The sequence below is a fragment of the Triturus cristatus genome, chromosome 8, assembly GCF_964204655.1.
Source record: "Triturus cristatus chromosome 8, aTriCri1.1, whole genome shotgun sequence".
Lineage (NCBI taxonomy): Eukaryota > Metazoa > Chordata > Amphibia > Caudata > Salamandridae > Triturus > Triturus cristatus.
The window spans coordinates 1,016,611,825-1,016,625,992 of NC_140591.1; positions in this window are offsets into that span (position 1 = coordinate 1,016,611,825).

A 14,168-nucleotide genomic window follows, 5' to 3' on the forward strand; every position below is an offset into this window, starting at 1 on the left:
TTCCTCTTCTGCACTGCTTGAGGTGGTGGGGCACCTATGTGTGTTAGGCATGAGCGACTCACCCCCCGGCCCTCTTGCGCTACGCATCCCACCTTCTCCTTACCTGGACATTGACACTGTGGCGCAATCCACTGCACTCTCTCCAAATCTATGAATCAGCCAGCAGGAGCTTCAGCCAGGTGGGATTTCACTCGGCTGGGTACAACAGTCACCGCCTAGTACGCTGGTGGACCTCCCGATGCAGTTGATGCAGCAGGGTCCCCTTAGCCATGAAGGCGCAGCGCTCATGCCACACAAGTTCACTGTAGCACAGGGGCCTCAGCCTCCACAGCATATGGCCAGCCCAACATCATCCGGCCTGTGATGCAGGGAGACGGCACACACCATTGGTAATCCCCTCCGTGCACCCCGGTGTAGTGGTGTAGTGGTGGATTGTAGTATGCGATGCTGACCTCACTACGTTGGTGCACAGGAGCGCCTCTACCATTAACTACTCCAAGGGTCGCAAGGCGGTCTTCTCACACAGGTCAGCTACGTGGCTCCATGTGACCTGCCAGACTTCACCACCAGGTACTGGCAATCGTCGTGCATCAATGTCTCCCGCCACGGCTCATCGACTCCACAGCTCCTCCACATCCCACTCCAGGCTCCAGACGCAGGTCCAGCGAGGCATCCAGGCTCAAGACATAGGTCCAGCTGGGCATCCAGGCTCCCGACGCAGGTCCTGGGAGGCATCCAGGCTCAAGACGCAGGTCCAGTGAGGCATCCAGGCTCCAGACGCAGCTCCAACTGGGCATCCAGGCTCCAGACGCAGGTCCAGGGAGGCATCCAGGCTAAAAACACAGGTCCAGCGAGGCATCCAGGCTCCAGACGCAGGTCCAGGGAGGCATCCAAGCTCAAGACACAGGTCCAGCGGGGCATCCAGGCTCCCATCCTGGTCATCCTGGTCATCCTGGATGTTTGGTGACTTGAGGGGGTTGTTGATGTGTGCTGCACTTGGCCCTAGCTGCTCCAATCTGCATTAAACTTTTTTAGAGTTAGAGGGAAAAATCACTCCTGTTGGGCTGCCGAACATGCATTTTTTTATCGCTAATGGGCTTATCACCACTTTTTTAATGTTAGCGCGAGGATTTTTATTGCCGTCCCGCTAATTTTATCGCCAAACATTTCAACCGGTAAGAGAAACTATTGCCTGTTAGCGGCATGTTGTTAATTCGCAGCTAACATGGCGATAGTTTCCCATGGTAGATGGCGGTTAGCGATAATTATCGCCACTTCTTGATAATATCCCCCTTAGACTGGATTAAATGTGTCCCATGTGATGTGGGCAACTTGGCAAAATTTGGAATCAAAGTCCTAGAAAAGTTTGGTATGTCAGGGTGCTTTATTTTCAAGAATAAGCTATACTGGTTTAAAAGATTGGCGTCATCTAAGAAAAGGGTGATGCCAAAGTGCGGTATAGAGATCTTCTGCTGAACACACGAGGCCGTGTGCTACATATAAATATTTTCTGTAGAAAAGATGCTTCATCAGAAAACAGCCTGTCAAAGACCCACGATTCATGACATTCATAAAACCTAAACATATACCTGCAAAATGTGGTTTTATAGTTATGCTTTTCTGATTAAAAGTATGGCTGCCTTAATCCCCAAAATAAGGTGTGATGGTCAGTGAAAAAGAAGGACTAGCGGAAGGTGTCAGAAATGCTAGCACAGATTTTCTAAGGTTTTTGCACAAGGTGCAAAATGAAACACAACAACTCAAAGTGGTGCATTCTATTTAATATCTGGAAAGGGGGCTTTTTCTCACCGCAAATATCACTTTGATCTGCTTGGTGCCACTCTACGTCATAGGAGCTTTACTGGGACAGATCAGCGCCCAAAGGATTTGGGTAAAAGCGCATCTATTAAGAGAGCTAGACTGGGCCTGACCAGGCTTTGCTCAGAAACTGCAGACTAACTGAAGCAGGCACAAACAAGACAAAATATGTTCATTTCTCAATGAAACAACACATTGAAAGTCTGCTGTAGTGCTCAGCACATAGTCAATCTGTCTGTTACTTCAGTTTGTCGGTGCTAAGGAATATGAAACGGAAGTGTATGCTTCCAATACAAATTTTATGCTAGACAATGCACACTCACCTGTACACAGTGGTCAAAGCGGGTTAAATCGGCAGGTCATGGTGTGCCCCTACTTCTTTTATTTCATGGAGTTAGGGTGACCAACTGGCATGGGTGCATATTCAAGACGGTGAGTGTAAAAATTCAGGACAAAGGTTCAAAACTCAGGACAAAAGTTCAGGACAAAAGGTACGTTTTACAGACACATCAGAGGAGGTCACGCAATAGTATATAAGGTAAGCCCATCCATATCCAAACATATTCAACCATTTGCAGACCTATACATCAAGTACCCTTCCATCCATCATTTCACTCATCCATCCCTCCATCCACCCTTTCACTCATCCATCCATTATCCATCCATCCACCCTTTCACCTTATCCATCCGTACACTCATCCATCCACTCTTCCACCCATCCATTCACTCATCCATCCAGCCATTTACCCATCCAGCCATGCTTTCACTTACTCATCCATCCACCCAGTCACTCATCCATCCACCGATTCACCCTTTCCGTTATCCATCCATCCTCCCTTTCTCTCACCATCAACCCTTTCCCTTAGCCATTCTTCCTTCCATCCATCCACCAATCCATCTACTCATCCACTCATGAATCCAGCCGTTGACCCTATCACTCATCCATCCTTTCTTTCATCCGTCCACCCTGCACCACTTTTGTTTTCTCGTCTCTCTTTGAACATTATTGTTTTCCCTGGGTAGGAAAGTGCAATATTCCTGGAGGTACTAAAATACCTGCTTGAGGGGTGGATTGGAAAACAAAATGTGTACAGCGGCTGTATGTTCACGAATGTGGTCTTTTTAAACCATACTGCTTACGTTTTGTAAGGATGTAAGCAATGGGCATTGAAACGGGTCCCTTCTGGGCCCTGTAGTCATGGCCTTTAACTTTTCAGGCAAAAGCACTCACTAATTTCTGAATAATGAGTGTAAAAAGAAAAAGGTAGCCATATTGTTCCTGCTTACATCCCACATGCTTTACTTAATCTTGCATTCTTTATGAGGGTTTGCTTTTTCTAGGATGTTGTTAATTTTTTTTAGGCAGCATATTGTTCTTGTCTAGTGCGTAATTTGAATTGAGTCACATCCAGGTGTTTATAGCGGGTCAGTGCAGTTTCTCTCAGTGGGGCAGTATGGTGTTCAATGGGGAGAGGATGTGGCACTATGGTCAGAGCTGCTGAATTTGGAACTGGGGAAACAGGTTCAGCCTTCATGGCCAGTCCACGAGACCATTCCCCCTGAGGGAGCACATTCCCATGCTAGACATTAGAAGGCCCGCAAGATCTTAAAAGCCCTGCTGTCTTAGCACCAGCAGGTGGACCCTAGCAGTGGCAAGTGTGGGTTAGCCTTGAAGGCATGTTCGCCACAATTAATTCTGAAGTTCACCTCCAGACTTGCAGGCAGGCCTATGAAGCAGCAGGCCATAAAGTGACAGTGAGTCTGTCATTGAGGTCACAGGACCCTTGAGCACGGTGGCTCTAAGGCAGTGTGACTGCACCAGGTGCTGACCAGCCTCGGTCTGTGCAGGTAACAGCGGGGAGCAGAGGGGCTGGGTAAGGGGGGATTTTGAGGGATAATGCAGAGGGGAAATTAAATAAATAATTCATTTTCCTTCGGCATCGTCCCTTGAAATCCCCCTTACCCGCCCCTGTTACCTGCACGAACCGTGGCAGGCGCAGACTTCAGATGACTTCAGGCTGCCATGATAGGGGCTGTGCATCGGGCAAGGTAGCTTTGGTTGAGCACCAGCACAGGGGATGACACCAACAGCAGGACAGTATTAGTAGATACAGCTCTAGGGTGAGTTTTCCACCATGCTCAACACAGCACAGCAAATTTATGGCTTTGTTGCGTTGGGTGAAAATTGGCACATTTGGGCTGAAATGTGGCTGGATCAGACCCCATTCAAGCGTGAATGAGACGGTGAGAGTGACTTTCCCCCCTGCAGCATGCTGGCACACCAACAGAGAGATTCCCACCCCAGCATAAGTAACAGAGCAGCTATTTTGGCTCAAGTGATTCTGTTGCGCCCCGGGGTACGCTAGGGTAATCGAGAACCCCAGAAGGAGCTGCCTTGCCTCTTGCCTGACTTCAAGATGGCGCCTAGATTCCTCATATCCAGCATCCGGTGCATCCGGTGTGATTGCGGAGACAGACGGAGATTGGCTCTGGCACACCGCTATGGCCGTCACCTACCCAGCCGGACTTCGGACATATGTGCTCATCGCTTTCTCCCCTGTTGTTTTCTTCCTATTGACCCTTTGATTCTTTGGCCCTAGACAAGTATCTCAGCTTTGACACCTATTTGTAGAGAATGAAATGTTCCACTGGCTGTAGAGTCCTAGCTTTTTGGCTATTGTCCGGTGGAGCTACCTTGTTAGCTATAGAGGAGATGGGCTGCGGACTTCCTCCTCTGCTGTCAGCTACCCAGCCGGATATTGGGCAGACTTTCCTTTGTCTCTCCACCGTATCCCCTCCCTGTTACCCTTTTACTTTACCCCCTCACCCTTCTACGCATAACTAATCAACAGATGTAACTTGTAACTTATGTATTGTTTTATAACAATGGGGGTCATTATAATGGTGGGAGGATCGCCTGCCGTAATACACCACCCACATACCATTTACCCCACCATAATATGATGGCAGGGGGTACTGCAGCAGACGGAAAGTCCGTCTGCCGCTTTTCCGCCGGTCGATTTGTCGACCGACATGAAAAGGACACAATATGGTGGCGGTGTCTTGCAGACACCGCCAAACATATTATGATGGCAGCGGAAATAGTCCTTTCCATGGCGGCAACCCCCATGGTGTTGGGGGGATAGGGGATGCACATGGGGGTACTCAATTTGCATGCACAAGCTGGCAGGCACAGCGCGGTGCCTGCCACTTTGTGCATGCAAATGGACAACATGCATATTGTGCATTGCAGGGGGTGCTACTGACAGCACCGCCTGCCACTATGCATGATATGCTGGATATGACCGCCGGAGTGGTGGTCCCATCCTAATCTGCATGGCGGGACTGCCAAACCCCTGGCAGGCAGTCACGATTACCGTTACGGTGGCGGGCGGATCGTAATGTGCCCCAATGTTTTTTTGTAACCGATGTAACTTTCCTCATGTAAAGCGCTCTAATACCTCCAGGTCTAGCCAGCACTATATAAAACTCAAGTAAATAAAATAAATAAATAAATAATGTGGCCAATTGAGAGCTATCAGTTCAAGTCAATGTATATGTTACTTACAAAATGCATGTCAAATTCTAAATGCATTTCAAATGATTTAGTGAACTCAGATGCAAAATGTAACAAGCCAAAGTGCATTGCCCCACTCACGTGAAGCATATAACATATCAAAATAGTTTTCAGCTCCGGAATGGAGCATGTGAAAGTACTTCATTCATCTCTTAGGTGAGTGAATGTAAATCTTGTCTGCAAAACAGAGAATTGAGAGTTCTTTATTATTGTTTCTGTGGGAACTATAACTCGCGCGCCTGCAATACACTGCTGATGATGTCACATATTGCATCATTCATGACATGGTCAGTGACATCACTGATGACATCACTGATGATCTCAAATGACATCACTGATTACATCACTGATGACATCATCCAGTGAATGTGGTTTAGTTTGAAATTTAAATATGTATTATATATACCAATCTGTATTGAAGATTGAGTGGATATATAACTATCTAGATGGAGGATTTAGTAGCTGTCTGACTGTCTGTTTAAGTGAGTAATTAAAAGTGTCTCACTTAATACATGGATTAGTAACTCAACTATGTGAATGTGTGCATCACTGTCTCTGTTGTTGTAACATGCTGCATCAGTTGGTCACTAACTACATGACTGTGTATATTAGTTATTGATTAGTTGGGTGAGTATTTGTATAGGACACTGAGTTTTTATGTGGTTGGATGGTGTGTGTGTAACTCTATGCATAGATTTGTGAATGGTTGATTGACTAGGTGTATAGGTTTAGGAGTGCATGTGGAAACAGTTGTTTGGGTGAATGAGTGTATTTATTTGTGTGTTGGTGAACGAATATATGTTTTAGTTGTACATCTTCAACAAAGTAAAAAAATAAAAGGCATTGTATGTGAGAGTTGGTGTATATAAATAAGTATGTGTAAGAGTCAGTGATTGTGAGAGTAACTATATGAATGAGTGTATAATTGTAATGGCGATTTTTTCATATCAACTATAAGTTACTATGTGTTTAAATAAATGAGGTGTTGTTTGATAATTGTGTAAGTGAGTAAATGTAAGTGTGATTATTTTTTTTCATGAGTGAGTAGGATGACTGCATAACCGACTAAGATGACTGCTGATGTGTCAATGTATATATATTAAGCCTGGGCAAAGCACTATGCTACGCTCGCGTAGTTTGCGAAGTTCGCGCTACTTCGCACTACGCGAATTGCACGTAGCACAGTGCGAACACGCGTAGCGTAGTGTTGCGTAGTGCTGCGGTCATTTTTTGCTTGCTCACTGTTCTCAACGTCAAGTTGGCGACCGCGAGCAAGAAAAATGACATCCCGGCAAGACTTTTTTCTTGTTCGCGATCAGCAACATCAAGTTGGCGATCGCGAGCATGGAAAATAAACCTCCCTGCGAGATTCCCAATGCGAGGAGGTCTGGTTTCTCATTGCGAGTGGTCGCGTATGCTCGCGACCGCTCGCGATGAGAAACTACCAGTTCGCGTTGAGAAAGCTGCCGCTCGAGTAAAAATCTACTCGAGCAGCAGAAAACTACAGCTCGCACTGTGCAAGATGCCATTTTCAATGATTGCACAGTGCCGGTTGCTTGTCCGCACTGTGCAATCATTGAAAACGACATCTGGCACAGTGCGAACAAGGTACTACGCAGTTCGCGAAGTGCTACGCGTAGCTCGCGTAGTGCGAAGTGCACTTTGCGTAGCTTCGCGAAGTGCTACTTCGCGAACTACGCTCAGGGTTATATGCGTATAAGTGCATTTGATAGTGTTCTAGTATTTAGTGACAACATGTAAAAATGATTCTGTTGTTGAATGGGTAGTTGTGTGTGTAGACTTAGGAATCAGTGAGTCAGTATGTAGTAACTGGTATTGGTGTGTCAATGGTTTCAAATATGGTACAATGTATTTTAAAGTGAGTGATGAAAGTTTATACTAGTGTATGATGAGGTGTATAAGATTGTCACGTGGATGATGTCATCAGTGATGTCATTTGAGATGTCATCAGTGATGTCATCAGTGATGTCACTGAACATGTCATGAATGATGCAATATGTGACATCATCCGCAGTGCATTGCGGGCGCGCGAGTTATAGTTAGCAGAACTAACTATAACGGAGGAATTTCTATGGTTTTGTACAAGTGAAATGGCCAGCTAACTATAATACCCCTGAAACCTATGTTTTTTTCTGTGAATTTCAAAAGTTTTTTAAATGCGAATTTCTAACTATAACGTCTCTGAAACCTATGGTTTTTTCAGTGAATTTCAAAGTTTTTTCAAATGCTAATTTCTAACTATAACGTCTCTGAAACCTATGTTTTTTTCAGTGAATTTCAAAGGTTTTTTAAATGCTAATTTTTAAGTGTGATAGTAGTTATACCTATTTTTTTGTACTGATTTTCTACAGTTTTTTCAGTTTTTTAACTGTTTATTTATAAAAATGTTATTAATTAAATAACATTATATATTTTTCAGAAAATTGCAAAAAAAACAAAAAATCAAACTGAAATATTGATTAATTTTGTTGTTTTAATTTTTTATTTTAATATATTTATATTGTTTTCTTTAAAAAAAGTAATTTTTTTTTCGGACTCGTGCACTCAAAGCGTACACATCATGGTGGGTGCGCGCATTCTAACCGCCATTTTAGAAAAGTCGTGAAGGATCCGTGTACGGTGTGCGACGGCTGTGTGTTTTTCAGTTACATGATATACATTTAATATTACGTGATGTGCGCGATTGGTATGCGACCAGTTCGCGACTCCTGCTCCCATGCATTCGCAACACATGCACATTACGGTACGAGATGCTTGCGCAGTTGCGGGTCCCGCGTGACGTCCTATATGTGCTGGGGCACGCTGGGTGCGCGACTCCCGCAAAAACAAATTAGGTTCCAAAATGATATGTATGTGTCTTTAATATACATATTAGGGCAAGAGATTATCTAAGATATTCATGAAAATAATATATTTGTACTTATAATAAACTTATATTATTTTTAAATACATTTTCGCAAAGTCGGGTGCGTGCATCGTGAGTGCAGAGAACTAGGTCAGCAGAGCTGCTGTAGAGCCAGAGAAACCAGGTCAGCAGAGCTGTTGTAGAGCCAGAGAACCAGGTCAGCAGAGCTGCTCTAGAGCCTAAGAAGCAGGTCAGCAGAGCTGCTCTAGAACCAGAGACCCAGGTCAGCAGAGCTGCTCTAGAGCCAGAGACCCAGGTCAACAGAGCTGCTCTCGAGGCCGAGAACCAGGTCAGCAGAGCTGCTCTAGAGCCAGAGAAACCAGGTCAGAAGAGCTGCTCTAGAGGCAGAGAACCAGGTCAGCAGAACTGCTTTAGAGCCAGAGATCAAGGTCAGCAGACCTCTTTAGAGGGAGAGAGAACCAGGTCAGCAGAGCTGCTTTAGAGCCAGAGAACCAGGTCAGCAGAGCTTCTTTAGAGCCAGAGAACCAGGTCCGCAGAGCTGCTCTAGAGGTAGAGAACCATGTCAGCAGAGCTGCTTTAGTGGGAGAGAACCAGTTCAGCAGAGCTGCTTTAGAGCCAGAGACCCAGGTGAGCAGAGCTGCTCTAGAGCCAGAGAAACCAGGTCAGCAGAGCTGCTTGAGAGGGGGAGAACCAGGTCAGCAGAGCTGCTTTAGAGCCAGAGAACAAGGTCGGCAGAGCTGCTCTAGAGCGAGAGAACCAGGTCAGCAGAGCTGCTTTAGAGCCAGAGAACCAGGTGAGCAGAGCTGCTCTAGAGCCTAAGAACCGGGTCAGCAGAGATGATCTAGAGCCAGAGAACCAGGTCAGCAGAGCTGCTGTAGAGCCAGAGAAATCAGGTCAGTAGAGTTGCTTTAGAGCGAGAGAACCAGGTCAGCAGAGCTGCTTTAGAGCCAAGGGACCAGGTCAGCAGAGCTGTCTAGAGCCAGAGAACCAGGTCAGCAGAACTGCTTTAGAGCCATAGAACCGGGTCAGCAGAGCTGCTTTAGAGCCAGAGAACCAGGTCAGCAGAGCTGTTGTAGAGCCAGAGAACCAGGTCAGCAGAGCTGCTCTAGAGCCTGAGAACTAGGTCAGCAGAGCTGCTCTAGAGCCGAGAACCAGGTCAGCAGAGCTGCAGTAGAGCCAGAGAAACGGGTCAGCAGAGCTGCTCTAGAGGCTGAGAACCAGGTCAGCAGAGCTGCTGTAGAGCCAGAGAAACCAGGTCACCAGAACTGCTCTAGAGGCAGAGAACCAGGTCAGCAGAGCTGCATTAGAGCCAGAGAACCAGGTCAGCAGAGCTGCTCTAGAGCCAGAGAACCAGGTCAGCAGAGCTGCTTTAGAGCCATAGAACCAGGTCAACAGAGCTGCTCTGGAGGCAGACAATCAGGTCCACGGAGCTGATTTAGAGAGAGAGAACCAGGTCAGCAGAGCTGCATTAGAGCCAGAGAACCAGGTCAGCAGAGCTGCTCTAGAGCCAGAGAACCAGGTCAGCAGAGCTGCTTTAGAGCCATAGAACCAGGTCAGCAGAGCTGCTTTCGAGCCAGAGAACCAGGTCAGCAGAGCTGCTCTAGAGGCAGAGAACCAGGTCAGCAGAGCTGCTTTAGAGGGAGAGAACCAGGTCAGCAGAGCTGCTTTAGAGCCAGAGAACCAGGTCAGCAGAGCTGCTCTAGAGCCAGAGAAACCAGGTCAGCAGAGCTGCTCGAGAGGGGGAGAACCAGGTCAGCAGAGATGCTTTAGAGCCAGAGAACCAGGTCAGCAGAGCTGCTCTAGAGCCAGAGAACCAGGTCAGCAGAGCTGCTCTAGAGGCAGAGAACCAGGTCAGTAGAGCTGATTTAGAGCCATAGAACCAGGTCAGCAGAGCAGCTTTCGAGCCAGAGAACCAGGTCAGCAGAGCTGCTCTAGAGGCAGAGAACAAGGTCGGCAGAGCTGCTCTAGAGCGAGAGAACCAGGTCAGCAGAGCTGCTTTTGAGCCAGAGAACCAGGTCAGCAGAGCTGCTCTAGAGCCTAAGAACCGGGTCAGCAGAGATGATCTAGAGCCAGAGAACCAGGTCAGCAGAGCTGCTGTAGAGCCAGAGAAATCAGGTCAGTAGAGTTGCTTTAGAGCGAGAGAACCAGGTCAGCAGAGCTGCTTTAGAGCCAAGGGACCAGGTCAGCAGAGCTGTCTAGAGCCAGAGAACCAGGTCAGCAGAACTGCTTTAGAGCCATAGAACCGGGTCAGCAGAGCTGCTTTAGAGCCAGAGAACCAGGTCAGCAGAGCTGTTGTAGAGCCAGAGAACCAGGTCAGCAGAGCTGCTCTAGAGCCTGAGAACTAGGTCAGCAGAGCTGCTCTAGAGCCGAGAACCAGGTCAGCAGAGCTGCAGTAGAGCCAGAGAAACGGGTCAGCAGAGCTGCTCTAGAGGCTGAGAACCAGGTCAGCAGAGCTGCTGTAGAGCCAGAGAAACCAGGTCACCAGAACTGCTCTAGAGGCAGAGAACCAGGTCAGCAGAGCTGCATTAGAGCCAGAGAACCAGGTCAGCAGAGCTGCTCTAGAGCCAGAGAACCAGGTCAGCAGAGCTGCTTTAGAGCCATAGAACCAGGTCAACAGAGCTGCTCTGGAGGCAGACAATCAGGTCCACGGAGCTGATTTAGAGAGAGAGAACCAGGTCAGCAGAGCTGCATTAGAGCCAGAGAACCAGGTCAGCAGAGCTGCTCTAGAGCCAGAGAACCAGGTCAGCAGAGCTGCTTTAGAGCCATAGAACCAGGTCAGCAGAGCTGCTTTCGAGCCAGAGAACCAGGTCAGCAGAGCTGCTCTAGAGGCAGAGAACCAGGTCAGCAGAGCTGCTTTAGAGGGAGAGAACCAGGTCAGCAGAGCTGCTTTAGAGCCAGAGAACCAGGTCAGCAGAGCTGCTCTAGAGCCAGAGAAACCAGGTCAGCAGAGCTGCTCGAGAGGGGGAGAACCAGGTCAGCAGAGATGCTTTAGAGCCAGAGAACCAGGTCAGCAGAGCTGCTCTAGAGCCAGAGAACCAGGTCAGCAGAGCTGCTCTAGAGGCAGAGAACCAGGTCAGTAGAGCTGATTTAGAGCCATAGAACCAGGTCAGCAGAGCAGCTTTCGAGCCAGAGAACCAGGTCAGCAGAGCTGCTCTAGAGGCAGAGAACCAGGTCAGCAGAGCTGCTTTAGAGGGAGAGAACCAGGTCAGCAGAGCTGCTTTTGAGCCAGAGAACCAGGTCAGCAGAGCTGCTCTAGAGCCAGAGAACCAGGTCAGCAGAGCTGCTTTAGAGCGATAGAACCAGGTCAGCAGAGCTGCTTTCGAGCCAGAGAACCAGGTCAGCAGAGCTGCTCTAGAGGCAGAGAACCAGGTCAGCAGAGCTGCTTTAGAGGGAGAGAACCAGGTCAGCAGAGCTGCTTTAGAGCCAGAGAACCAGGTCAGCAGAGCTGCTCTAGAGCCAGAGAAACCAGGTCAGCAGAGCTGCTCGATAGGGGGAGAACCAGGTCAGCAGAGCTGCTTTAGAGCCAGAGAACCAGGTCAGCAGAGCTGCTCTAGAGCCAGAGAACCAGGTCAGCAGAGCTGCTCTAGAGCCAGAGAACCAGGTCAGCAGAGCTGCTCTAGAGGCAGAGAACCAGGTCAGTAGAGCTGATTTAGAGCCATAGAACCAGGTCAGCAGAGCTGCTTTCGAGCCAGAGAACCAGGTCAGCAGAGCTGCTCTAGAGGCAGAGAACCAGGTCAGCAGAGCTGATCTAGAGCCAGAGAACCAGGTCAGCAGAGCTGCTGTAGAGCCAGAGAAATCAGGTCAGTAGAGCTGCTTTAGAGCAAGAGAACTAGGTCAGCAGAGCTGCTTTAGAGCCAAGGGACCAGGTCAGCAGAGCTGCTCTAGAGCCAGAGAACCAGGTCAGGAGAACTGCTTTAGAGCCATAGAACCGGGTCAGCGTAGCTGCTTTAGAGCCAGAGAACCAGGTCAGCAGAGCTGTTGTAGAGCCAGAGAACCAGGTCAGCAGAGGTGTTGTAGAGCCAGAGAACCAGGTCAGCGGAGCTGCTCTAGAGCCTGAGAACTAGGTCAGCAGAGCAGCTCTAGAGCCAGAGAACCAGGTCAGCAGAGCTGCAGTAGAGCCAGAGAAATGGATAAGCAGAACTGCTTTAGAGCCATAAAACCGGGTCAGCAGAGTTGCTTTAGAGCCAGAGAACCAGGTCAGCAGAGCTGTTGTAGAGCCAGAGAACCAGGTCAGCAGAACTGCTCTAGAGCCTAAGAACTAGGTCAGCAGAGCTGCTTTAGAAGGAGAGAACCAGGTCAGAAGAGCTGCTCTAGAGGGAGAGAACCAGGTCAGCAGAGCTGCTCTAGAGCCAGACAACCATGTCAGCAGAACTGCTTTAGAGCCATAGAACCAGGTCAGCAGAGATGCTTTAGAGTTAGAGAACCAGGTGAGCAGAGCTGTTGTAGAGCCAGAGAACCAGATCAGCAGTGCTGCTCTGTAGCCTAAGAACTAGGTCAGCAGAGCTGCTCTAGAGCCAGAGAAGCAGGTCAGCAGACCTGCTTTAGAGCCAGAGAACCAGGTCAGCAGAGCTGCTCTAGCTGACACTGACTGACTGACACTGACTGACTGACACTGACTGATTGACACTGACTGACACTGATTGACTGACACTGACACTGACTGACACTGACTGACACTGATACTGATTGACTGAAAGTGACTGATTAACAATGACTGACACTGATTGACTGACACTGACTGACTGACACTGACTAACTGACACTGACTGACTGACACTGACTGACACTGATTGACTGACACTGACTGACTGACGGACACTGATTGACTGACACTGACTGACTGACACTGACTGACTGACTGACACTGACTGACTGACACTGACTGACTGAAACTGACTGACACTGACTGACTACTCTCTACTACTCTACTACTCACTCTCTACTACTCTCTCTAATACTCACTCTCTACTACTCTCTACTACTCACTGTCTAATACTCACTCTCTACTACTCTCTACTACTCACTCTCTACTACTCTCTCTCTACTACTCTCTCTCTACCACTCTCTACTATTCACTCTCTACTATTCAATCTACTACTCTCTACTATTCACTCTCTACTATTCACTCTCTACTACTCTCTACTACTCACTCTACTACTCTCTACCACTCACTCTCTACTACTCTACTACTCACTCTCTACTACTCTCTACTACTCTCTCTACTACTCATTCTCTACTACTCTCTCCTACTCACTCTCTACTACTCACTCACGACTACTCTCTACTACTCACTCTCTACTACTCACTCTCTACTACTCACTCTCTACTACTCACTCTCTACTACTGTATACTACTCTCTCTCTACTACTCTCTGCTATTCACTCTCTACTACTCACCCTCTACTACTCTCTACTACTCACTCTACTACTCTGTACTACTCTCTACCACTCACTCTCTACTACTCTACTACTTACTCTCTACTACTCTCTACTACTCACTCTCTACTATTCACTCTCTGCTACTCTCTACTACTCACTCTACTACTCTCTACCACTCACTCTCTACTACTCTACTACTCACTCTCTACTACTCTCTACTACTCTCTCTCTACTACTCACTCTCTACTACTCTCTCCTACTCACTCTCTACTACTCACTCACTACTACTCTCTACTACTCACTCTCTACTACTCACTCTCTACTACTCACTCTCTACTACTGTCTACTACTCTCTCTCTACTACTCTCTGCTATTCACTCTCTACTACTCACTCTCTACTACACTCTACTACTCACTCTACTACTCTCTACTACTCTCTACCACTCACTCTCTACTACTCTACTACTTACTCTCTACTACTCTCTACTACTCACTCTCTACTACTCAC